At 48.0% G+C, this 23960-nt stretch overlaps 1 long non-coding RNA gene, 1 other non-coding gene and 1 pseudogene across 2 annotated transcripts in view; 2 read left to right on the top strand and 1 right to left on the bottom strand.

Annotated features, from left to right (window-relative positions):
- The window catches only part of LOC135269680 (uncharacterized), a 165262-nt gene that overhangs the window by 42269 nt on the left and 99033 nt on the right, over positions 1-23960 (bottom strand). The gene's annotated exons all lie outside the window — the stretch shown is intronic.
- Positions 8415-8477, top strand: LOC135269803 (U6 spliceosomal RNA; annotated as a pseudogene).
- LOC135269739 (U6 spliceosomal RNA) lies at positions 9359-9465 on the top strand. The gene has a single exon (XR_010338003.1). It is a non-coding gene; the product is annotated as a U6 spliceosomal RNA (small nuclear RNA).

A 23960-nucleotide genomic window follows, 5' to 3' on the forward strand; every position in this document is an offset into this window, starting at 1 on the left:
AGAAAGACTAAGTCAGCGCAAATCATCTCATTCTGAGTCACAGATTTTTTTTTTTTTTCCGACATAATCCCACTCTGTCACCCAGGCTGGAGTGCATTGGTGCAATCTCGGCTCAATGCAACCTCTGCCTACTGGGTTCAAGCGATTCTCCTGCCTCAGCCTACTGAGTAGCTGGGAGTACAGGCACATGCTACCACACCCGGCTAATTTTTGTATTTTTAGTAGAGACGCGGTTTCACCATATTGGCCAGGCTAATCTCAAACTCCTGATTTCGTGATCCACCCGCCTTGGTCTCCCAAAGTGCTGGGATTACAGGCGTGAGCCACCACACCCTGCCAAGTCACAGAATCTTGAGCCCTTTTAACATCTCTGCTCTTTTCCCCATCAGTGGCTAGATTGGTGTTTGTCCTGAGAATGAAGTAGGAGTAGGTCAGGTGCCCGCAAAGTGGTCTCTCATGCCCTAGACTATGGACCATGGGAGCTAGAGAAACAAAGATGGCTGAGGTATTAGACCTAGAAAGTCCAAGGACTGGCCTCCTCAAAAATGAACTGGACTACCCACAGTGGCTCATGCCTATAATCCCAGAACTTTGGGAGGCCAGCACAAGAGGATGGCTTGAGCCTAGGAGTTTGAGACCAGCGTGGGCAACAAAACGAGACCTTGTCTGTATTGAAAAAAAAAAGAGCCCAAGATCAGGACGAGAGCAAATGGACTGGAGCCTGCAGAGGATGGCAAGCAGGTCAATCCTGGAAGGAGACTTGGGAAACCTGGCAGATGCTAGGCTAGGCCTGCAGCAAGAGCCCAGCTTAATGACTGCACCAACCTGGAGGTAGGAGGGAGAGAGGGGGCTGATGAGGATGGGACCTGGTTGGGCTGCAGTCCAGAGGCTGCACTGGGACCTGAGCCAAAGGCAACACATGCTCCTGAAGTTCAGAGAAGGAGGCAATTTGTGTTGGGCTGGTTATCAGCACCTTCTATCCCTCCAAAACACCCGGGCTGGGCCTGGTCTTCTTGAGAATTTCTCTCTTGCTTCCCTCAGGGAGTCATGGAAACAATTAGGGGTGATAGAGAATAACTCTGTAGCCACCCTATTCCCTTAGAGAACCTCCTCCCACTTTTCCATCCTCCTATGGGCATTTCCTAAAGCCTAGCCTAGAGGTGACAAGAAAGGAGAGTGTTTTTCTGATTTCACAGAGCCGAGCACCACTCCTAGCCAAAGCTCAAGATGAGGCAGAACTTGAGGCCACGTGTGTTAAAGAGTGCAAATTCATCCTCACAAATTTTTCAGAGATTCCATCTAAAGCATCCTTAGGCTGAATAATGAAGAATTCAGTTCTCGTCCCCACCCCCTCTCTCTGCCTTTCTCCACACACATACCCTCCCCCGCACCCATTTCAGAATCTTCTCTTTTTCTGCTGCAGTCTCCTCCTCCTCCTCCCTCACCTCCCTTCTCAGCAGGAGCACACCAGGACAAGAAAATGCTACTACAGGAGACTCGTGGCCACAAGAACTGGTTTCTCAGAATGAGTAGTTAATGTAGACCTGGCCACAAAGTCATTGCCACGCTGAACACATATCTGTCTCACCATGTCTAATATAACCCAAGAAATAACGCAATTGCATCTAGTGGACTTCACCCAAACTGTGCCCTGGGTTGCCTTGGGGAGCTGGTTCTGCTGCCTCAGGCTAACTCACTTCTTGTGGCAGGAGGCTGCTGATATGGTCAGTTCCCAGGAATCAGCTACTGGGGAAGAGGCGCGCAGGGAGCGGGGGTGGGGGGGGGTGGGGGGGGTGGGGGGGGTGGGGAGGGGCGCGGATGGGGGGGAGGGTGTAGGAAAGGGCACCTATATAACATGGATTCATAAATGGGCTGCAGAGAGACTAGAAAGACTCTGAAACTGGATGCACAAGTTTGTATTTTTTGTCTGATTCTCAAAGGATTCAGAGACCCTCAAAATGCTTACTTGTATTGGGTGGTAGATAAAACAAGAAATTGAAATGTTTCTTTTTTCATTTTTGCTCCCCAGTGAGTTTGAGTTTTATGCAATTTCTTGTATAAGAGGAGAGCCTGAGTCCATGAAAATTAAGGTTGAACATCCTGAGTATGCAGTTCCTTGGACAGCCACCAAGAAAAGACCTAAGCAGGAGACATGATGTCACCTTCAGGGAGGAGACTCTTCAGCTGTCTGGCATGAGAGGAGCAAGAATAAGGAGGATCCCTGGCCTTGAACCCCCAAGGAGAGGCCAGAGCACCTTTCTGGGACCCAGTCCAGGCTTTGTCTTTAATATGCAGCTCCAAAAGAGATGCTGTGCAGATTCAAGCTGCCAAGTCCTGAAGGCCCTGAGGGAGAACCCAACCCCAAGCAGCCCAGATGATATCTTGGTATCCTGTACCCTACCCACAAAGATCAGAAGCCTAAAGTCTAGAGCTCACTGCAGAACCAAAGACAGCTTAAGGGCCACTGAGCCCAGCCTTCCTGATCTCCCATGGAAAGGGAAAGAGAAAAGGGCCTCCACTCATCAACCCACCAGCTCCTGAGTCCCTTTAGCCCTTGGCATGGTAATTAACGGTCAGGAAGTTATGCATCAGCCTCAGCAAGCTAACATGGCAGGAGATCCCTCCTGACAGCAGAGCTAATAAGAAATTTGCTAATGCAATTTATCACTTTAAAAAGCCATATGTCTGTGGGGATGCGCACTTCTCTGCAGCAGCTAGTGTAATTGTCAGAGCAGAGCAGCGAGCAGCTCTCGGAAGGGGGTGAGGATGATGTCTTCACTAAATTAGTGGTGCAATGCAGCAGGCGAGGGGGCTGGGATGAGGGGTGTGATGCTGGTTGGAGGGCCCCCACCCCTCAACCTCCCAGGAAGGCAGGGCTGCAGGCCCGTTCTGGGTCCCCATTAAACACCAGAGGAGCCCGAACTCCAGTCCCTGCTGCCTTTGAGCTGCATGAACCTGTGCATTGGTTCCTGGCACAGTGTTAAAATAAGAAGCGACTCTGTCTTCAGTGATGACTGATCTAAGTCTCAGCCATTGAGTGTCAACACACAGGACCCCACTCCAGCAGCTCCTGGGGGCAGGGCTGATGCCATGTGCACATTTGCTCTTTCCCTCCCAGACCCCTGCAATAATTTCATCCCCCCACCGCAAGAGCCACTGGTCCTTAGTCAGAGTCAGGGAAAGAGGGTTAGAAATCCACCTCAGGCCCAACAACAGCTCTGCTCCATTTAGACAAAAGGCAAATCGCTTCGAGTACCCAGTGTTTGGCAAAAATAAAGAGTGGTTTCTGCAAAGGAGAAAAACTGCTGTTGTGGGATTTTGATTCAAACACTCAATCCATTTTTCCCAAAGCAAATTGATAGAGAAGCAAGTAAAACAAGTGCTCCTTCTGGGAATGGAGTCCAGGGCTGCTGAGAAGGCTGTGGGAAGGAGTAAGAATATCCATGTGGCTGGGTCTCCACTGTTTTCTGGAAGAGTCCCCACTCTCAGTTATCTGTGGAATGAGAGGGGCTGGGGAGAGGGATGAGGTAGGGCAACCACCACCAACACCCAGAGAAACATTATGCCCAGTTTCCACCAACTAAATTTCCCTCTAAAGCAAATTTTGACGCTAACTGTTTTCTGTCCATTAAATTAATGCTTCTGGTTTGTTTTGTTTTGTTTTGTTTTACCAGGCTGGAGTGCAATGGCGCGATCTTGGCTCGCTGCAATCTCCACCTCCTGGGTTCAAGCGATTCTCCTCCTTCAGCCTCCTGAGTAGCTGGGATTACAGAGGCCCGCCACCATGCCCAGCTAATTTTTTGTATTTTTAGTAGAGATGAGGTTTCATCATCTTGGCCAGGCTGGTCTCGAACTCCTGACCTCAGGTGATCCACCTGCCTTGGCCTCCCAAAGTGCTGGGATTACAGGCATGAGCCACTGTACCCGGCCTAAATTAATGCTTTGAATTTTGCATGAAGACACTGAAGGAAGACAAAGCACAAGGACCCAAGTAATAATCAATAGCAAGAGGAAATCCCATGCTCAGGGCCTGAACAGCTCAACATGTGTATATAAAGCCCCACATTGCCTTTGTGTTTAAGGCCTTCTGCTCAGCTCATACTGATGGAAAGGGCCGGGGGAAGTATATATAGCCTAATGACTCCCTGAATGATAGCTTCATGACTCCCCAGCCTTCAGGACGATGGGAGAGGACTGACAACAGGAATCGGTATGATTTTTTAAGTGAGTCCAACCTTGTGGGAGCAGTTTTACAGCAACTACCAAAGTGTGAAATGAGGCCCACCTAGGGTCCCAGCGACCCCTTTATGTGCCCTTTAAAATATGCTTTAATATAGAAGGTTCTATCCTTTAATATTTATTTATTTTTAAATTTCCCTAATCCTCCTCCCATATCTATTTACATCTTTGTTTTTTTTTTCTGTCTTGAGACAGGGTCTTGCCTTGGCACCCAGGTTGGATCATGGCTTACTGCAGCCTCAACCTCCTGGGCTCAGGTAATCCTCCCAGCTCAGCCTCCTGAGTAGCTGTGACTACCGGTGTATGCCACCACACTTGGCTAATTTTTTACTTTTGTAGAAATGGGATTTCACTGTGTGGCCCAAGCTGGTCTCAAATTCCTGGGCTCAAATGATCTAACTGTCTCGGCCTTCCAAAGTGCTGGGATTGCAGGCATAAGTCACAGCTCCCGGTCCCAAATCAATCTTAATGCCATTTCTGCCAAGTTCAAAACAAAGATAATCCTGTTGACATTTGGCTGAGACTACATCAAATTAATAGATTATTTTAGGGAAAATATTTTACCTTGTATGGGAGGCAAAATTTTTACCTCTACTCTCTGAGGGTTTTTAACTCGGCCTGAGAATTAAATCAACATAAAACAGATTAATGGGAGGAAAGGAAACATAGTTATTTAAATAAGTTTTACATGAGATGGGAACCCTCATTCGGAAATGAAGACCCAAAGAAGCAGTTAGAGTCAAACACTCATATACTGAGTTAGACAAAGAGTTTCGCAAAATAAATGATAAAAATGTGGCAAGGCAAGGGGGCTTTGGCTAGGAAAGATGCTCGTGAGCAGTGACTGGGAAGAGGAAGGTTGGTTTCCAAGGTCGGTTTGTACAGATTCATCTCCGCCTCCTCTCCCTGTCCCTGGTGATAAGGTTGTTGCTTTCTGACCGGCATGGTTTCTCATGCCTGTAATCCTAGCACTTGGGGAGGCCAATGTAAGCAGATCACTTGAGGCCAGGAGATGGAGACCAGCCTGGTCTGATGATAGGGAGACCCTCATCTCTATTTCTTATTTAAAATAATAATAATAATAATAATAATAATAATAATAATAAAAGAGTGTTGCTTTCCTTCTGGTATAAGGAGGACATCTTCTATATGGGGCTTTTGTTCTTTCTTTCAGAAATAAAAAGCAGTGAGCAGAGTGCCCTTCCAGTACCTGCTGGCTTTCAGTTGCCTTTGGCTCAAAATAACCCTTATGCCAAAGGGGCATATTTTGAGGTGGCATATTCTGTCACCCTTCAACTTTTACAACATTGAGTTTTTCGATTCAGATTAGAGTATGTTTTCATTTAAATAAAGTCTTGCTGTCCAAATACTTTTTAAAACTCCATATTGGCTATGAATTACCTACCTTCAAGCCTCATTTGGCAAAGAGCCTGTAGAATCTCACCCACTAAGCAGGGAATGTGTTATTGCTTCCTTGGTTATCAGGTGAATTACATTTTTTAAGAGAGCTGCCTACATGCCTTAATTTAAACCAAAAGACACTGGGACAAACAGCCACCTTGGGGTGTCCTGGCTTTGACCACCAACTTAGACTCTGGGTTCTGGGGCCTTGCTCATTCTAGTTCCCTACCACACACAGGAGGTCAGTCTCACCTGTATTCCCAGCACTTTGGGAGGCTGAGGTGGGCAGATCACCTGAGGTCGGAGTTCAAGACCAGTCTGGCCAAAATGATGAAACCCCATCTCTACTAAAAATACAAAAATTAGTTGAGTGAGGTGGCAGGCACCTGTAATCCCAGCTACTTGGGAGACTGAGGCAGGAGAGAAGCTTGAACCTGGGAAGCGGGGGTTGCAGTGAGCCGAGATGATGCCACTGCACTCCAAACTGGGTGACAGAGTAAGACTCTGTCCAAAAAAAAAAAAAAAAAGGAAGGCAATCTCTATTCCAAGGCCAAAAAAGGAAAACTCCCTTCATTTTCACCTCGTCAGCAATGAACATCTCTGGGTCTCAGGGAGGAGAACCAAGGAAGGGGTCAGGACTCCAAACGTGATACTGCAAAAGATGGAACCTTGGCACAAGCAGAAAGTTCACTCTCTGACCTTCTCCTGCCTTTCTCCCCTGAGGCCATAAAAGGAACTCTCCCTTCCCTCGCTTCTCCCCTGAAGACCCTCATGTGACAGGTGTCGTGCTATATGACTGAGGGAAAGGAATAAAGACACAGAGATAAGGGAAGAATCTGAACCAACAGGCCTCGCTAAGATTCCCCCCAGCATTCGCCATCAGATTATGTGCTTTTTGTCCAGTCATATTTCTACACAACTGTCCATTCTTCAACCTTAGCAAAAAAATACTTTTTCCTGGGTCTTTGGGTGTTCATTTCTGAAGGCTCCTGTGTCATTTAAAACTTTGGTTAAATACATTTGTGATGGTTTTTTCTTTTATTAGCTTGTTTTTTGTTATAGGAGTAGCAGCCACGAGCCTTGTGATGGGTGAGGGAAAGATAACTTTATCTCCCCTACAAAGATAAAATTTCTCCCTTTTATTAAGGCACGTGGTTAGGGGCTAACTTGAGAGCAGGTGCTGGTGCTGAGGAAAACCCTGCCTTGCCCCAGATTTTCCGAATTATAGTGCCCCCCACTCTTCTTTTTTTTTTTTTTTTTTTTGTCTGAGACAGAGTCTCTCTCTGTCACCTAGGCTGGAGTGTAGTGGCATTATCTTGGCTCACTACAACCTCTGCCTCCCTGGTTCAAGTGATTCTCATGCTTCAGCCTCCCAAATATCTGGAACTATACAAGTCATGTGTCACCATGCCCAGCTAATTTTTGTATTTTCAGTAGAGATGTGTTTCACCATGTTGCCCAGGCTGGTCTTGAACTCCTGACCTCAAGTGATTCACCCACCTCAGTCTCCCAAAGTGCTGGGATTACAGGAGAGAGCCACTGCGCCTAGACTCCCTCATGCTTTTCTCTTGTATCCCCTCTGCGGGGCCAGCTTCGTGGTGGGTGAGCTCCAGCTTAGATGGGCCCTGCACTTAGTTTAATACTCTCCTGTTTAGCAGTTTCTGGAAAATAAGATAAATAAAAAGCAATACTTTACTGAAGGGTCAGCATCCAAGTCCAGGCAAGACCAGGTGCCAGTCCAGGGCCTTGGGCAGCCTCTGCCAGGGCTTCTCTCTGCATCAGGCAAGTCCTTGCTCTCCTCTGCAAATGGGCCTGGGTGATGGATTTTTAAGGGGACATCTCACAGAGGATTCACTGGTCCCTTCCTCAGCTCCTCTTCTCTGCCTTCCTCCCAGGGTCTGGGATATAACTCAGCCCACTCAGCAAACCCTCAGCAAACTTTGCTGACTGTCATCTGGACTGCCTCAGGCCCAAGCCTGCTCAGTGTTTCCAGAGTTTAGACCCCAGAAGTGAGTAAGCAGCCTGCATTCTCTCTCCAGACTTCTGCCTCACTCAAGACCTCCCGGGAGCCTGGGTCGACAGGAAAGAATAATTCCAGACCACTAGCAGGAGCACATCTGGTCTCCTGGGCCGAGGGAGCCATCACAGCAGGAGAAGAGAAGGGCCGTAGTACACAAGCTCCTGGGCCATAATACACAAGCGTTACTTAGCTGCCTTGCAGTGCAATCAGTGAGGAGGGAATGGTGGGCTCCTTCCGAAAGCTCAAGACTACATATTCTAGGAACCCGCAAGATCCCTCCTCTGGCAGCCAGGAGGATGAGGGCAGCTTGAGCAGCAAAGGTGTCCGGACACTACTGGGGAGAGGAGGGGGATGGCTCAGTGACCCCCTCTCCCTGTGGATATTCACTTTTCTAGGATGCCTTTTCTCCCGACATCTGCCTGCAAGAATCTTGGCAGCAAGAGGACTCATTTGTAATTTCCCTGCTAGAGAGGTAGAAACAATATGTTTAACTATTTATTTAACTCCATCCATCCTTGTATGCTTTCAAATCTTTATTAATTTTTTTTTTTAGATGGAGTCTTACTCTGTCACCCAGGCTGGAGTGCAATGGTGCGATCTAGGCTCACTGCAATCTCCCCCTCCTGGGTTCAAGTGATTCTCATGCCTCAGTCTCCCGAGTAGCTGGGATTACTTCGCCGGGATGAAGAGATGACACACTCTTCTTACTGCCTAGAATGCATTTTCCCTGTTTTTTCACCCAGTTCACTCTCACGCATCCTTCAGCACATATACTAAAATTGGAACAATACAGAGAAGATTAGCATGGCGCCTGCACTCCACCCAGGCTGGAGTGCAATGGTGCGATCTAGGCTCACTGCAATCTCCCCCTCCTGGGTTCAAGTGATTCTCATGCCTCAGTCTCCCGAGTAGCTGGGATTACAGGTGCACATCACCACATTCAGCTATTTTTTTTTTTTTTTTGTATTTTTAGTAGAGATGGGGTTTCACCATGTTGGACAGGCTGGTCTCAAACTCCTGACCTCGAGTCTTCCACCCACCTCAGCCTCCCACTGTGCCCAGCCTGAAATCTTTATTCATTTAACACTTGTTGAATGCTTATTTAGGGACCGATGTTGAATTCTCTGAGGACTACTGAGAAATGTAAGATGCCGTTTGGCCTCCAGGAACTTGAGATCTACCTGCGCCGTCAGCAGTAGCACACACGAAAGAGCCAACGAAATACAATACAGTCAAATGGAACATGAGCAGTGCTAGATTATGTGGCAAGACAGTAGGTGCTGAAATATAGTTGAATGAATGGTTCCTGAGAGCATACTGTGTACCTGGCTGTGCTGAGTTCTAAGGGGTACAAAGATATGTGAGACATGGTCCCTACACTGGAAACGCTCAATTCTAATTTGAGAGACATCCATGAACAGACAATTTTGATATGCACAAGCTGTGGTGGCAGCACAGAGCAGGGCCACTGAGGCCAATCCAAGTGACATGACACCTGAGCTGCATCAGGGCAGCTGTGCCAAGCAAGTCTGGAAGAAAGTTCTAGGCAGAGAGGACACAAGGAAAAGGCTGGATGGCCCGGTTGTGGTTGAGAATCACAGGTAGGGAGTTCTCAGAGGCAGGGAGAGGCAGAAAATAAGGTTAGAGAGGTGACTGGAGATGGGATCATGAAAAGCCTTGTTAAGAAAATTGACTTTGGTGCTCACTTCGGCAGCACATATACTAAAATTGGAACAATACAGAGAAGATTAGCATGGCGCCTGCGCAAGGATGACACGCAAATTCATGAAGCGTTCCATATTTAAAAATAAAAAATAAATAAAGAAAGAAAATTGACTTTGGTAAAGTGCAGTGGCTCATGCCTGAAATCCCAGCACTTAGGGAGGCTGAACCAGGTGGATCACTTGAGACCAGGAGTTTGAGACCAGCCTGGCCAACATGGCAAAACGCTGTCTCTACTAAAAATACAAAAAGTAGCCGGGAAACGGGGAGACGTGCCTGTAATCCCAGCTACTCGGGAGCCTGAGGTGGGAGAATCGCTAGAACCCAGAAGGCAGAGGTTTCAGTGAACTGAGATTGTGCCACTGCTCTCCAGCCTGGGTGATGGAGTGAGATCATGTGTCAAAAAAGAAAAGAAAAGAGAGAGAGACAGAAAGAAAGAGAGAAAGAGAAGGAAGGAAGAGAAAATTGAACTTCTCTTAGAAGTTGGGCGCCACCGGAGGGTTTTCATAAATAAGTCTCATGGCTGGGATGAGGATGGACTTGGCGGGGACGAAACTGCAAGCAGGGTAGCCAGTTAGAAAGCAACAAGGATGGTCTGGTCAAAAGTGATGGGGGCAGTGGTCGCCGGGATGAAGAGATGACACACTCTTCTTACTGCCTAGAATGCATTTTCCCTGTTTTTTCACCCAGTTCACTCTCACGCATCCTTCAGATCTGTTTCTCTGGGATACTTTCCCTGATCCCCTGGCCAGTGCAGGTCTTCGTACTGTGCCTTAGCAGAGCTCTGGATACCTGCATTCTTAACTCTTCCCAGTCGTCATTCATTCTAGACTTATTCCTGAGGTCATTTGATTAACATCTGAGTTCCTCATGAGGACTCCCAACTCCATAGCTGTAGGATCGTGTCTGCCTTCCCCACTGCATATCCCCAGTTCCTGCACATAGTAGGGCTCAAGAAATATTTCTGGAAAGAATGAATGACAGATTTGACCGCTATTTGGGAGCTCTATGAGAATTCAGAAACCATTCCTGTGGGCTGGAAGAGCTGACGTCAACTTCATAGACAAGATGTGAACATAGGAAAAGTTAAATAACAACACGGCAACAATATGGTAGAGCTGACAAGGTGGTAGGTGTCAGGAAGAACAGCACCAACACTGTGTGTTAAAGGAGGGAGTGTAGTAGCAGCTGTGATGATTTTGTCAGCAAGTATCAAAAAACCCTGAACTCAAACTGGAATTAGCTGCAAGGAAATGTATCAGCTCTCATAGCAAAGTTCAGAGGAAGGGCAGGCCAGAGGTGCTTGATACGGCAACTTAAGGACTCCCTTCCCTGCTGCTCCACCATCCTCATGTGGGCTTCACCCACAAGCTGGATGGCAGGAAGTCCACAGCAGTTCTAGACGTGGAACCATCCCACTGAAGAAGGAAAGACGGTCTCTTCCCACTGGCCAGAATTTGGTTATAAAACCGTTCCCGGCCTGACAATTGGTAAGGGGGTTAACATTTCTTCAACTGATTTAGACCAAGCTCCATCCACTCCTAGAACTGGGATGGGATCAGCGCCTACTTAGTTACAAAGGAATCAGAAATCAGGATCTGTTTGACAATAATCAAGGGGAAACTAGATGTTGGGTGAAAATCAAGTGTCCTCTGCAGCCCTCCCCTTTGTATATCTAATATCTACCCACATCATTCATCCTAAACTGAGAGATCACTCTGTGCTGAAATCATCTAGAAAAGTCTTGAGGAATGAAGTAGAACGTAAGTCTTAAAAGAAGCGTAGCACTTGGCCAGGTGGAGAAGAGGCAATGAGAAATAGGAACCTGGAGGTGGGGATTAGCCAGGTTTGCTCCCCTGAAAAATGCCCCTAAGAGCTACTGTTAAATGCAGGCAAATGTTGGGTAATGGAAAGAGATGGACTGGCGGCAAAAAGACCTGGACTCACATCTTGGCTTTGCCACTCAAGTTTCTTAACCTTTGGGAATTTCAGGTTTCTCCTCAATGAAGAAGAACTGGAGGGTCTGGTCTCCCTGGAATGTGCTCAGGATCACATCAGACTGTTTGGGACAGAAACTTGCATACTGAAGGTGCCCAACACATGTTTGTTTCCAATCGTCCTTCCTTGGAAAGGAAGGTTGTTCAAGAGAACACTTTGAGTTGCCAACACAAACTTCATTTCTACTGCAAAATAGAGGCACCAGCCTGTGCTTGGATGCCAAGACTTGAAGCATGAGTTTTACTTCGCTCTGGGTTTTTTTGGTTTTTGTTTTTTGTTACAGGGTCTCGCTCTATCATCCATGCTGGGGTGCGGTGGCACCATCACAGCTCACTGCAGCTTCAACCTCCCAGACTCAAGCAATCCTCCCACCTCAGCCTCCGGAGTAGCTGGGACCACAAGAATGTGCCAGGTACCATGCTCAGCTGATTTTTGTTTGTTTGTTTGTTTTTCAGATGGAGTTTTGCACTTGTCAACCAGGCTGGAGTGCAATAGTGTGATCTCGGCTCACTGCAACCTCTGCCTCCTGGGTTCAAGCGATTCTTCTGCCTCAATCCCCCGAGTAGCTGGGATTACAGGCACCTACCACCATGCCTGGCTATTTTTTTGTATTTTTAGTAGAGATGGTTTTCTCCATGTTGGTCAGGCTGGTCTTGAACTCCTGACCTCAGGTGATCCACGTGCTTCAGCCTCCCAAAGTGCTGGTATTATAGGCATAAGCCACCACACAGCCCCAGTTTTCATTTTAACTTGAGTCTTAGGTGAATGTTGGGCCTCTTCTCATCTTCTTTATTTCTAGCCCTTGACCTCTTTTGACAAAAACTTTGAGGAAATCAAGTGAGAAACAGGAAGACCATGGATGAAACATGGAGCCACGGATGCAGAGATGAACAGAAGTGTCCATCTAATGCCTCAGTCATCTAAGGTTTTGTCTAAGTGCCTGGCTGTCCAAGAGGACTAGAGCTATACTTCCACATCCTCGGGGCCATCACAGACTCCTTAGAGATCCGAGGATGCTGTGGACCCTCTTGTCAGAGAAATGCACATATGTACAAAGAGAGTGTCACGTCATTTCCAGGGTTTCTGGGATACTCTTAAGCATCTCCTTAGACCGTGGAATGAGAAGCCCTGAATTAGGGGATTCATTTGGGATGATCCAGGTCTGGTTTCTGCAGGAAATGGGAAAGGAACTGACCTTGCATCAGTTCAATATCACTTAGTGAGTTCCAGCTTCAGGATCAGGATGCCTGCTGCTGACCCCTTTGTTCCAGGCTCCACACTCAGCCCCAGGCCTACATACTGTTTGGAGGATGGACTGTGTGCACGTGCAGACATTTGGAGGATGGACTGTGTGCACGTGCTTTTGGTGACGGTGATGCTGACTTGAGAGAAACCAGCTCAACATGTTTTAGATACAGAATCTTTGTCCTGAAAAAGAGGCTTGCCTCCTTAAGAGCTCTTAAGAATCCAGGAACAGACAGACGAAGAGACAAAAAGATGGAGGTGTAGATATAGAGAGAAAGAATGGATTGAAGATTTTTAAAAACAACAGCAAAACAGTCAGAGAGACGAGCCAGAGGGTCTGATAATCTGAGCTGCATCCGGGAAGGGCAGTCGGAGGGATGTAGGGCAGCAATCTTGAAACTGCACAGCACTTATGTAAGATTGAGAAAACATCAATTGTCCAGATCAAAGAATGGGAGGGGTGCTTTCTGGAGTTTATGAGAAGGTTAAAGCCTTCCCCAGCCTCCTGTCCATTGGCACCACCTCTGCCCCCGCAGCTCCACAGCCTGTGGTCTGCAGAGGCCCAAGGACACACACTGCCCTGCTGGAGCGTTAGCCGGCGTTAGGACTGCAGCAGCCGCTCCTTAATGGAGCTCCCAGGAGCCCAACCCGATCGCCTGCCTGCATTATTAATGCATTATGTCATCTTTCCTTGCACTTGCTCTCGGCTGCTGAAATTTTATAGAGCCGTATTATTAATTGAAGCAATTAGTGCTGGGGATATCGGCACAGCCACGTCAGACTGGAGATGTGCAAGGCAAGAATCGCTCTCTCTTTGTGTCCCTTTCTCCCTCACTCCCATCCTCTTCCCTGTGCCTCCCCACCCCCACCTCTCTTGTTTCTACTCCACCCCCACTTTTCTGTGTCTTTTTCTTCCAGTTCTCATTCAATATCACTCTGTAGAGATTTGAGTACCCCCTACCCTTCTTGGGCCGAAAGCATTCACATACAGTCTCTGACCACTCCCCTAGCAGGGACAGACAAACAGAATGACAACGTTACTGTGGCTGACTGATGTCTGGAGTCACTGGCCTAGTTAAATTCAGATAAGAGATCATCCCTCACAGTCCTGACACTGGCTCAGAGGCCCTGGTGAGTGTGCAGGGTGGTAGGTAGAAAAAATTGGGGCTCATTCCCTGTCAGATCTATTCATTCATTCACTCATTCATTGGTTCATTCATTCATTCATTTTCCTTCTGTGTGTACTCAGCCTTATGCTAGGTGCTATGGGAAATAAACGAGGAGATAACAGAGTTCTGGCCCCCTGGGACTGGTATGGTACCCTGGTCCCCTGGGACTGGTATGATAGCCAGAGAGGCCAGACTGGCCCCTGAAACAATTAGGGCAGAATAGGGTGCAGCAAAGGGTCCTCGAGGAGTGATTTCCCCAAGGATTGTCCAGCTCCTTCCTAGGGTTGAGAAGAAAGGCCTAGGATAGGCAGTTTGGTGGCTCACACCCGCAATCCCAACACTTTGGGAGGCTGAGGCAGAAGGATGGCTTGAGTCCAAGTGTTCAAGACCAGGCTGGGAAACATAGTGAGACCCTATCTCTTCAAAAAGAAAGTAAGGCCTAGAGATGTGAAGTGGCCCTCGGAGGTGAGGTACTGGCAGGCTGCAGGAGGATGGGAATGGGGCAGCTCCAGCAGGGAGAAAGGAAGGTGCAGCAGGTGTAGGATGGAGAGCCAGGAGGGACCTATGGCTCTTCACCCCAGGACACCAAGGCTCTCAGCCCAGCCCAGCTGGGGTTGAGACCTAGAAGTGACTGGAAAACCTGGCTAGGGGCCAGGACACCTGGACACCAGGGCTCAGCCTCAGATTCCTTTGTCAGGAATCAGACATGACACCTGAGAGGCCACAGGCTCAAGTTCCCTGTAAAATAAACAGATACCAGGATGGAAACATCCAGAGAGAACATTCACCTGCTGCCCTTCCCCACACTCACTGCTCCCCCAACCCATCATTAGGAACAGGTGCCCTTCTGCCTTTCATATTACAGAAAGAGACTTCCTTAGAAGTCTGGGGGCCAGTGGTCCGCTTGGGTACATTAGGTCTTAGTGGCTGTATGTGCTCAATTTTTTTTTTTTTTTGAGACAGAGTCTCACTCTGTCACCCAGGCTGGAGTGCAATGGCGCGGTCTCCGCTCACTGCAACCTCCGCCTCCCAGATTCAAGCAATTCTCCCACCTCAGCCTCCTGAGTAGCTGGGACTACAGGTGCCCACCACACCCAGCTAATTTTTGTATTTTTAGTAGAGATGGGGTTTCACTATGTTGGCAGGCTGGTCTCAAACTCCTGACCTCATGATCTGCCTACCTCGGCCTCCCAAAGTGTTGGGATTACAGCCTGACCCACCATACACAGCCTGTGCTTAATTTTTTAGCTTTTTCTTTTTTGTTGTTTTTGTTTTGAGATGGGATCTTGGTCTGTGTCCCAGGCTGGAGTGCAGTGGTGCGATAACAACTCAGCGTAGCCTCAAACTCCCAGGTTCAAGCTATCCTCTCACTTCAGCCCTCTGATTAGCTGGGACAACAGGCAGACACCACCACATCTGACTAACTTTTTAATTTTTTGTGGAGATGGGGGTCTCACTGTATTGCCCAGGCTGATCCCAAATTCCTGTGCTCAGGGAATCCCCCCACCTCAGACTCCCCAAATGATGGGATTACAGGTGTGAGCTGCTATACCCACCTTTATCTTTTTATTTTATTACTGGTGGTGGTATTAGGGTGGAGGGGTTGTTGATGGCTACCCCTGTGGTCTGACCACAGTTCCCTGAGTGCAGTTGACTCCTTTTCTTGGCCTGATGGTGCCCGTTCATGCTGATCATCCTTACGCCACACTCCTAGTGAAACTGGCTCCAAGGAAAGGGGCTCCAATGAAATTATGAAAAATGTCAAGCATACACAGAGAGACTAAAATGATGAACCCTCATAGTACTATAGCCAAGTTTCAAAATTTCTCAACAAATTGGTGAATGGAGTGGTGTGCACCTGTAGTCCCAGCTACTTGGAAGGCTGAGACAGGAGGATCACTTGAGCTCAGGAGTTCAAGTCCAGCCTGAGTAACATACCAAGACCCCATCTTTAAAAAAAAAAAAAACAACTATGAGCTCATAATCAATCATTTATCCATTTTCTCTCAACTTTTTAGGGGTGAAATAGGAGTATGCTTTTTAAAATTTTTTAATAGATGTGGGGTCTTGCCATCTTACCCAGGCTGGTCTCAAAATCCTGGGCTCAAGTGATCCTCCCAAAGTGTTGAAATTATAGGTGTGAGCCACTGCGCCTGGTAGCAGCATACTTTTTAAAGGTAACATGCTCTTGTAAGAAAGTCTGTTAACTTTTTTATTCTTTTCTTTCCTTTTTTCTGTATTAAAATGCACACACGGCTGGGCGCGATGTCTCATACCTGTATTCTCAGCACTTTGGGAGGCTGAAGCAGGTGGATCACCTGAGATCAGGAGCTCGAGACCAGCTTGACCAACGCAGTGAAACCCCATCTCTACTAAAAATACAAAATTAGCCAGGTGTGGTGGTGCATGCCTGTAATCCCAGCTACTCAGGAGGCTGAGGCAGGAGAATCACTTGAACCTGGGAGGCAGAGGTTGCAGTGAGCCGAGATCTCCCCACTGTGCTCCAGCCTGGGCAAAAAGAGCGAAACTCCATCTCAAAAAAACAAAACAAAACAAAACAAAAAACAAACACACTCCTTTGACAGAGACAGATTTTTATATAGGGGGCTTATTTAAAGGTAGGGGAAGGGTCTCTCATTTTATAAACTCTCCCTAGTTTATCAAATATGCGGCAGGGGCCAGCTGTTAAATGTTTACTCCTCTCAGTAACTGGAGAGTAGGTATAATTAAACAGATGAGAGAAAAGTCACGTGTAGTAAATTAAGGAGGCCCGCCAAGTCCAAGTGTCTGCTCCTACATTCTACTGCCGCCTACTCTCCTTGTTCTCCAGGGCCACCCCTAGGGAAGCTAAGGCCAAAATGGGAAAAAGGAATAAAGGGTTACTTACTGGTGGTGGCGTTGGTGGGGGCGGTTGTTGATGGCTACCCCTGTGGTCTGACCTCAGTTCCCTGAGCACTGTTGACTTTTTTCCTTGGCCTGATGGTGCCCACTCATGCTGACCATGCTTATGCCACACTACTATTGAAACCTGCTCCAGGGAAAGGGGCTCAGGTGAGTGAGCTATAATATCACCTACAGCAGGGCTGTCCAGTAGACTTTCTGCAGTAATGGGAATGTGCTCATCTGCGCTGTGCAATAAGTTAACCATAAACCATATGTGGCTGTTGAGCACTTGAAATGTGGCTCTATGTGGAAGGCCTTGAATACCAAGTAAAGAAGGCAAGATTTTGTCCTATGAGTAATAGGGAAGTATGGGAGATGCCTGAGCAAAGAGATGGTTTGATGGGGACAGAGGAGGCTTTCTGGTTTTGTTTGCTTATTGGTTTGATTGCTGCTATTGACAAATCACAGCCTTCCTGGTGATGGACCCTGGAAGGGTCTTAGACTGTCTACACTCATGCACAGTCTCATTTAATTCTCATATTCAGCCCTGTGAAGTTGATGGTTTACAGATGAAGAAACCGTCACTGTGGCTCAGTGATGTGTCATGCAATCAGCCAGCGGCAGAGGAATTTGAACCCAAGTCTGTCTTACTCCAAAGCCCCTAAGCACAATGCCTTGTTGGCTTTGAGAAAACTCAGCGGCTATTAAGATATAAAAAAGAATTGGAATAGGACAGCTAGGAGTCTCCTACCCTGGTATCCAAAAACAGTACTGGCACTCAAGAGAGGCTAAGTAAATCCTTGCTCATTTAAATTGGGTTGGATGAAAGTTCTGGAAAGTCCTTTATCCCCACTAGCCTGCCAGGAGCTCAGTCTGGCACAGGCCTCTGAGAAACCTATTTCTACTAGGCAGGCTGGGGATCCAAAGCTCTTAAAGGCTCTCACACAGTTTATTGTCTGTTATAGCTGCTAACAAGCCAAGCTGCTTGGCAGGACCATTCCCAGGGGCTGTTGCTAGAGACAGGACCACTTGAAGGAGACAGATGTGAAACCCTGCTGTGTGGAAGTGGCATTTCTGCTTGCCCTCTCCCAGGGCTCTCCCAACCCCGGCTCTACTCCAGGAGTATGTGAGTTAATGTCCCTAGCTAGGAAGAGGGGCCTGGGCCAGGGACCTCTTGAGATACAGACCCAGAGATACAGAACTCAAGGAAGTAGGATCAAGAGGCTCTGATCTCCAGAAAATCACACTCATAATTTTTTTTTTTTTTTTTAGACAGAGTCTTGCTCTGTCACCCAGGCTGAAGTGCAGTGGAACGATCTTGGCTCACTGCAACCTCTGCCTCCTGGGTTCAAGCGATTCTCCTGCCTCAGCCTTCAGAGTAGTTGAGATTACAAGTGTGTCACCATGCCTGGCTAATTTTTGTATTTTTAGTAGAGACAGGGTTTCACCGTGTTGGCCAGTCTGATCTTGAACTCCTGATCTCACCTCGGTCCCCAAAGTTCTGGGATTACAGGCATGAGCCACCGTGCCTGGCCACACTGCATAAAATTTGTCTGCACACCCTGCTCAGAAGATTCAGCCTGTTGCCTGCTCCCCAGCTACCCTCCACCAGCACTTCAGTTCCTCTTGTCCCCTCTCTGCAGCCAGCCCCTCTTGTCAGAAAACCTTCTGAAAAACTCATTTATCCTGAGATGTTAAACATCAAATCCTATTCATTATCCTCTTCTACCCTAGGAAATCTGCATTCCATGCTAGAACTGCAGGCCCTTCAGGTTTGGGAAAATGGGGGTTGAGCTAACACCTAACCTGTCTAAGGACAAGGCCATCCTGGCTGATACCAAAGCAATTGGGAGAGAGTCTATAAGAAACTGATTCAATCTAGGCATATCAAATAAAATGAGGCAAGTCCTTCCATCTGCAAGTAAACACCTCCTGTGTGCCCATCAGCCAGGAGCTAAGGGGCAAAGAGCAGAGGCAGCCCAAGAATATACACAGCATGTGAAAGAGCTTTGGACTTGGTGACAGAGGCTCACCTGGGTTTAAATTCCAGCTCTGTCACTGATGAGCTGTGTGACCCCAGACAAATTACTGGCTTCTCTGAGCCTCCTTTCTAGCTTTCTTTGGTTTGGAAGACAGAGCTGAGTTGTTGAAAGTTTAAGCTTTAGCAACAGACAGATCTGGGTTTGAATCCTAGTTTTGTCACTCATTAGTGATGGACCTTGGGGAAATTCCTTGATCTTTCTATGCCTCAGTTTCCTCATCTGGAAAATGGGGACGACAGTCCTATCTTGTCTGGTGGTTGTAAAAATTAAATATAATAATGTACGTGTCATGCTTGTACACTGCCGCAAACAGAATCTCAATATGATTATTATTATTTATATTAACCATTTGCTTCCCCAGGATTAGGACAAGGGGAGAAGAGGAAATGATAGGAAACTGGGAGGTGAGTATCAGAAATGAAGTTGGGTCAGTGAGAGGATGAGGCCACACAGGGATGCCCGGTGCTCAGGGCCCAGGAGAACCTACTCAGGGTCATCGTGCATTGTGTACAAAGATGCCTGGCAGAGGGAGTAAGTGGGGGGTCAAAATCCCATCTAACCCCTACTCTCCAAACAAGCTTTGCTTCTGCTGGCATCATCCTGCACAGGGCCAGGCAGGCAGTAGGTGAGGCATATTGCGGGTCACTGGGTGCTAGGGGATCAGAGCAGTTCAGCCTCCAGGATAGGCAGAAGTGGATCGAGGAAGCCCTGCAGCTTCAGGAGTCTAGCAGAAGCAACTGGCATTCCAGGGGTGAGGCTCAGCTGCAGAGACTGTGCACGGGAGGGGCAGAGCAGAATTCAATTTGTTCCTAGAGCTTTGAGGGGCTGGTAGGAAACCCAGGCAGGCATTCAGGCGAGGGGCTACCCCAAACAAGGCAGTCTGTGGGCACAAAGCAAAAGGCCCTGATAACAAAACAAACTGCAAGGTCAGGCTGGCTGGTCCAGGTACAAGCTGACTCCAGCCTGGGTCACGGAAAGGTAAGGAAGGGATCGAGCCTCAACTTGCTGGTGGTGACAAAACAGGCAGCTGTTGGTGCTGGAGGAGGCAGGCTGTGGGGGTAGGGAGCTGCACAGATTCCTGCAAACTTTCTTCCTAATCCTTTGGCAGTTGAGTGCGCTCCTCAATCTGTGAAACTGTGGTAGGATTCGCTTCTTTAGGAGCGGCGGACTCCAGAATGGAATGGCATTAGGAGCAAGGAGACATTCCTCTGCCCAGAAATATTCACGCATCTCCATGCTCCTCATCCTACTAAGTAATTTCTTTGAATAAAGTCTAAGCCCACAAGCTCAGATGCTACAGGAGCCAGACAGTGGCACAAATGGGAGAAGGAGGCCAGGTAATGACAGGGAACAATTGGGAGAGGTAGGAACTGCGGCAAACTGGGAAGGATTAATAAATGTTTCCTTTATGGAGGGCAGCGGCTGCTCAGCTCTGCCAATTCGTACCCAGTGAGAATGTGAGACAAGCACTTTTGGTGATTCCATTTTCCAAAAGAAGCCAGAATAGGATAGGCAGAAGTGGATCAAGGAAGCCCTAGTTTAATTAAAATCTGGTTTTTAAAAATCCCATCAATTAAATTATATTTTCACAAAACTCTGTTGAAGTTACCATGACCAAACACACACACATCTGTGGGTCACACACAGCTTCTGGCTTGGGAATTCCTCCCTCAGGATCCCCTGGAGATGCGGCCCCTTCCGAAAGAGATCCTGGGGGTGGCGGGGAGGGCTGCTCCAATGGACTCTTTGATGTTCTTCTTTCTTATTTCAGAGGCTCCGGGCATCTGAAGAGGATGGGAGGGAGGGGAGGGGCCGCTGAAAGGAGAGGTGTGATGCTGGAGAGGAATCTCTCTGACCGCATTGTTTTATCCCCCAGGAAGGCCTCATGGCCCAGGAAGGCCAGGCACAATCTATAGAGACAGGTCCTGAGAGATGAAATGACATCTCTGAGGCCACAGCAACCCCATGGCTTTGTTCTGTGTGTTGTGAACTGGTCCCAGTGGGCTGGCTCATGGCTTACCCCAGCGAACCTCCCTGTCCTGTCCCCTCCCTTCCCAAGCAGCTCTTCTGGCCTCTGTCACTCTGCAGTGGTTTTTATAAGGCTCATCTTACTGTGTGGGTTTTATTAGCAAGTGATTGCTTCTCATGTCTCAACCATGAATCTTTCAATTGTGGTTTCATCTTGGGCCTAGCAGACTATGAAGAAGCAATTAATAGATCTCTCAGCCTCCCGTATCAGGGAGACTGCAAAGTCTCAGAGTGAGAGGGGAATTTCTTATGACCCTACCCACCCAGCCTAGGGGTCTAGATAGAGTTTGTCTTCACAATACTAAGCAAATCATAAGCATTGTTATCTAGCTGAGAAACCTGAGGTTCAGAGGGACTTGAGTCACTTGTTGGAGATGGTGAAAGTGGTAAAGGAGGCAGGACTCACACCCAGGGCTTTGACATTGTTTTATTATACTTTAAAGTCACTGCTTCATAGTTTACAGCTTGTGTCTTCCAGAGGTCCTTCCTTCACCCCCACCTGACCAGTCTTCTAATTAGAAAGAAGGGTTTGTGGCCAGACTGTAGGCTCTGCGCTAGGAGCTCTGGGGAAACCAAAAAAAGGCAAGAACCGGGCCTGTCAGTCTGGCTGGTGAGGGGAGATATACTGGAACATCGCAGATGAGAAGAGAGGGTTCATTGTTCCTTCCTTCGTTCCACACGCATTGAGCTCCCATTGTGTGTCTGCACACAACTGTGTCTCAGGTGTGGGTCCTGCCCTCAAGATGCCTAACCCACCTGGGGAGAAAAGACTTGGACTCTGCCATATTAGACTTGCAAGAGTCTTTTTAGATAATGTAATTATGAATAATCTGGGGTTTCTTTTTCTCTCTCTTTTTTTTTTGAGACAGGGTCTTGTTCTGTCTGGAATACAGTGGCACAGTCACTGCAGCTTTGACCTCACAGTCCTCCCACCTCAGCCTCCCGAGTAGCTAGGACAACAGACTTGTGCCTCCATGCTCAGCCAATTTGTAATTTTTCTGTGGCGATGGGGTCTCACTATGTTGCCCAGGCTGGTCTTGAACTCCTGGACTCAAGCAATCTTCCTGCTTTGGCTTCCCAAAGTGCTAGGGCAACAGGTGGGTATGAGCTACCAGGCCCAGCAATCTGGAGCTTTCAATCACTTTCTTCTTTCTCTCCTCTCCTTCTTCTTTCAGTAGCATTTAGGAGCCTGGTCCCTTTGTCCACTCAGAGCGGGGTCTCTAGTGGAAAGGAACAGCGGAAACCTAAAGCTCCTGTTGACTTGGCTCCCCTCCCCACCACTCTCTACCCATCAAAGCAGTCTCCGAAGAACTTTCCTGGAAAAACTGGTTGGAAAAATTATGGATATGGGCCGGGCACAGTGGCTCATGCCTGTAATCCCAGCACTTTGGGAGGCCAAGGCGGGTGGCACACGAGGTCAGGAGTTTGAGTCCAGCCTGACTGACATGGCGAAACCCTGTCTCTACTAAAAATACAAAAATTAGCTGGGCTTGGTGGTGCACACCTGTAATCCCAGCTACTCAGGAGGCTGAGACAGGAGAATCGCTTGAACCCAGGAGGCAGAGGTTGCAGTGAGCCGAGATCGTGCCATTGCACTCCAGCCTGGGCAACAAGAGTGAAACTCCGTCTCAAAAAAAAAAGAAAAGAAAAATTATGGATCTGGTCCAATCCCTGGAAATCCCCAAAATTTGAAAATGGAGAATCCAGCAGGCCAAATTATTACTTACCCAAGTTCATACAACCGGCACCTCCTAATTGCAGGCAGGGCTCTTTCCTCAACTACTGTGTCAAAAAGCAGTGTAAACACTAAGTCAAAAAGGAGGAAGTAAGTGATGGGGAAGTCAGAGAAGCAGACGGAGCCGTGGGCTGCCGTGGTCAGGAAGACAGGAAACGTGAGTGTGGGCCCTGCCGGGTGGTTGAGGAGACAGAAGCGGTCATTCAGGAAGGGGGCATGGGTCAAGCAGGTGTTAAATTCCAGACGCTGGTAGATAAGCAGCATGAAGTCAAAGGAAAACTGGGATGCAGGTAGGATCAGGTTTGATGTGGAGCAGAGGCTGGGGTGCAGGCGTGGGCTGGCGATAGAGTTGGAGGATTATTTTTCCTCCCGGTATACCCTGTTAAATCTGCTGATGGTTCAACTCTGGCAGCACCATAGAAGCCTGGAAGCCCAGGCAGGCAGGCAGGTGCATGGGCAAGTGGATGTATTATATGAATTAAGCCACGGAACAGCAGCTGGGTTGCATTAAAAGTGAATCAAGGCCAGAAGCGGTGGCTCATGCCTGTCCTAGCACTTCGGGAGGCCGAGGTGGGTAGATGACCTGAGGTCAGCAGTTTGAGACTAGCCTGGCCAACAGGGTGAAACCCCGTGTCTACTAAAAATACAAAAATTAGCTGGGCGTCATGGTGTGTGCTTGTAATCTCAGCTCCTTGGGAGGCTGAGGCAGGAGAATCACTTGAACCCAGGAGGCGGAGGTTGCAGTGAACTGAGTTCGCACCACTGCAGTCCAGCCTGGGTGACACAGCAAGACTCCGTCTCAAAAAAAAAAGAATCAAGATGATGGCTGAATAAAAACAAGAATGGAGCACTGGGGAAAAGGTGCTCTGAAGGCAGCAGGAGCCAATGGCCAGGGCAAAACAAGGCTCCCCAGAGAGGAAGCCACAGATGCAAGTCCTTGGCTCCCAATGTCTATTCAAATGAGACAGGAAAGATGGGGCTGGCTTTGGAGAACGGCCCTTCCTGGGGGCTTCTGTGAACCTGCATTCTCTTACCCATAAAATGGATACAATTTCAACCCCATCTCCATCTCAGGGCTGCTGTAAGGAGCAAATGAAACAAGGTTGAAGATGATTGAAGGGCTTTACTAAGGGATTGTCACCTCTGAAGAGGTGACAAAATGTATGACAGCCCTGGAGTAAAACAAGGGGGTATGGAGACTGGACAGCACCTGCCCTGCCTGAAGGCATTCAGACTTGGAGCTCCTCAGCCCCCACACTGCACAGATGAAAGGCACCTGCCTGGCAGCTTCAACCCTAGCCTGCACTACCTGAACTAAGGTTTTGACAGATGATTGCCAAAGGTATGATCCTCCCAGCAGGATGTATATTCTAAAAGAGGCCTCAAAAACTGCCCTGTCCATTATATTGCAACTAGGCAGACGTGGCAATTTTCATTTAAAATTGGATTCATGGTGGGGCATGGTGGCTCATGCCTAT

This window comes from Aotus nancymaae, unplaced genomic scaffold, assembly GCF_030222135.1.
Source record: "Aotus nancymaae isolate 86718 unplaced genomic scaffold, 86718_ANA_hifiasm-v0.15.2.pri h1tg000057l, whole genome shotgun sequence".
Taxonomy (NCBI): domain Eukaryota; kingdom Metazoa; phylum Chordata; class Mammalia; order Primates; family Aotidae; genus Aotus; species Aotus nancymaae.